A 2,375-nucleotide genomic window follows, 5' to 3' on the forward strand; every position below is an offset into this window, starting at 1 on the left:
AACGCAACTCAATCTGGTGTCCCAAAAATATAATATAAAATATTAAGAAGGAACACTGTTTACAAAGTATGAAAATCCAATCCAAGGAGGCCATAGAGGCTTTAATAAAACGCCATCAAAAATAACTAGTCTTTATTATTGGAAAAACATGACTCTTCATGTAAAAGAATATGCACATATGTAAATAAATGTCTTAAATGCCTGACGACGAAAACGATGAGACATACTAGATCATCTATGTATGTTACCAACCGAAACACCAAAACATGACAGAGTGATAGTAGACACAGTTGGTCCACTATCACGTTTTTAAATGAATACACTTTCACAAAACCGCAACAACTGTCGCAAAAGCCATATTCGAATCTTTTATTCTGAAGTACGGACCAATTAAAACTTTTTATTCCGGACATGGGAATGTAATATAAAAATTCAATAATAAATGAATTCTGCAAATATTTAAGAATAGACAACACAGCACACCAACAACAGACCTTATGAACCATTGAAAATAGGCATGGGACATTTAACGAGTTCACTCGTTCATACATACATATACATATGTATATCAGTAGATAAAACTGTTTGGGACGTTCGGTTACAACATTTTGTTTATTGTTTCAACACAACACCTTCTGTGGCACAAAATTATTGTCAATACGAACTAGTATATATAATTTTTGTTAATCAAAGAATTGAAATAACTTCATAACTCTTATTACGGCAATATTTAAAAAAAAAGAGGAGTAGCAAGTTCAATATCATATTATTAATACCCGATGCATTATATAGTATTCTAGATACATATAACTGCGACATATGTATGTACATACATATGTGCACATAGTGACACTGTCGCTATGCATAGGTAAACACAATGCGAGCTCAAAGATAAACTACTGAAATTCGATCAGCCACTTATGTGTGAAATTTGTCTGGAAATGACCAGCAGCGTGGGATTTGCCGCTTCTGCCTAAGCCTATTGCGCCTGTCTTATATACATACATACATACATATATTCCATATGCATACTTATACATATACATATGTACATGCATACTACGCTCTCCCGTGATGTTTGAATAGGATAAAAATATTAATAATTAAAACACAAGAAATCGATCTGATCAACCAAATAAAAACGACTAAAAAAATGTTTTTTCATTAAATAAATAATCTTTGCGAGCACTCGCTAAGAGGTGCTACTTGGCATCACACCCATGACATGACCAATGGTTTCTCAAATTATAATTATAGCACATCAAATCCTTGGGTATGCTGTTGCCTGTTTCGACAAACTTCTTAGCTGACAGTCGGATCTCCGCAAATCTTCAATGGAATTGACTCCATTCTCTGCAGGAACGAGCCTCAACAATCCGACGCTTTTGGTCCGCCATAATACTCCAGCAGTTCCTTAGCCAGGGCTAGGCACAAAGAGAGCCATCAAAATAACTAAAAAGAGCACAATCTTCAATCTAATGCAAGAAAATGGAAAATTAAACAACCGTAGAATTTATTTAAAGTATGTGCTCGCGCGCTTAGAACTGCTGTGAGACTAACTCAATTTTTACAATCTCACGTGTACCTCGTGTTGACTATGGCATTTGCACAGATAGCAAAACCAGCATTTGCCGAAACAGATGGCAATAATGCATGTTTGAAATACTTTTGAAAATGTTACAAAAATCGATCCTATACCTCAAAAATACTCAACGAACCTTCTGGCAGACTGCGATATAGAGCTGGAAAAAACATCGATGGTACTATCGATACATCGATGGTTTTGTATTTTTATAAAACATCGATGTTTGGCCAGCACTATCGATGTTTTCTTTCTTTTACAATCTTCGAGGGAAAAGCATATAAGTAAGAGTTTTCTGTTTTGTGTTTTGCAATTTAATTGGAAAGTAGATTTTACTTCTTTACAGTTAATATTATCTTCTTTACAAAAGTTTTTAAAAAAATGGCCAACAAATTTCTATGTGTGTCTGCATTGTCCTGCGAGTCGGAATTACTATCTAGCACGGCAGACCAAATAATATCGGATAGACGGTGCTCTTGGAAATCTTGTGTCGTAAAGAAACTTTTAAACAAAAATCTCAAAAATTATCTCTTAACCGTGTTTTTTTTTTTTTAATGGCAATAATTTAAAACAAAAGTAAAAGCTTTAAAAGAACGTATATCTTTTAATTTTAGTTAGTTATAAAAAAAAGTTACCAAATGAATGAATTGTTAATACTAAATTTTAGCTTATAATTAAAATATAACACCAAATCTTGCTTAGTCGGATCGTCTTTATCTAGTATCGCTTTAACTATTGTTGCTATATCTCTTTATTCCATTGAGATTCGCGAAATAAATGAATGATTTTAAAA

General features: G+C 33.2%; 1 long non-coding RNA gene across 1 annotated transcript; it reads right to left on the bottom strand.

Moving 5' to 3' along the window:
* Positions 1–593: 593 nt before the first annotated feature.
* Positions 594–1,723, bottom strand: LOC137586378 (uncharacterized). Its single transcript, XR_011033780.1, has 2 exons — positions 1,586–1,723; positions 594–1,452 (listed from the first exon to the last, which is right to left on the bottom strand). It is a non-coding gene; the product is annotated as an uncharacterized lncRNA (long non-coding RNA).
* Positions 1,724–2,375: the final 652 nt, after the last annotated feature.

Source organism: Drosophila tropicalis, unplaced genomic scaffold (assembly GCF_018151085.1).
Source record: "Drosophila tropicalis isolate 14030-0801.00 unplaced genomic scaffold, ASM1815108v1 contig_980, whole genome shotgun sequence".
Classification (NCBI taxonomy): domain Eukaryota; kingdom Metazoa; phylum Arthropoda; class Insecta; order Diptera; family Drosophilidae; genus Drosophila; species Drosophila tropicalis.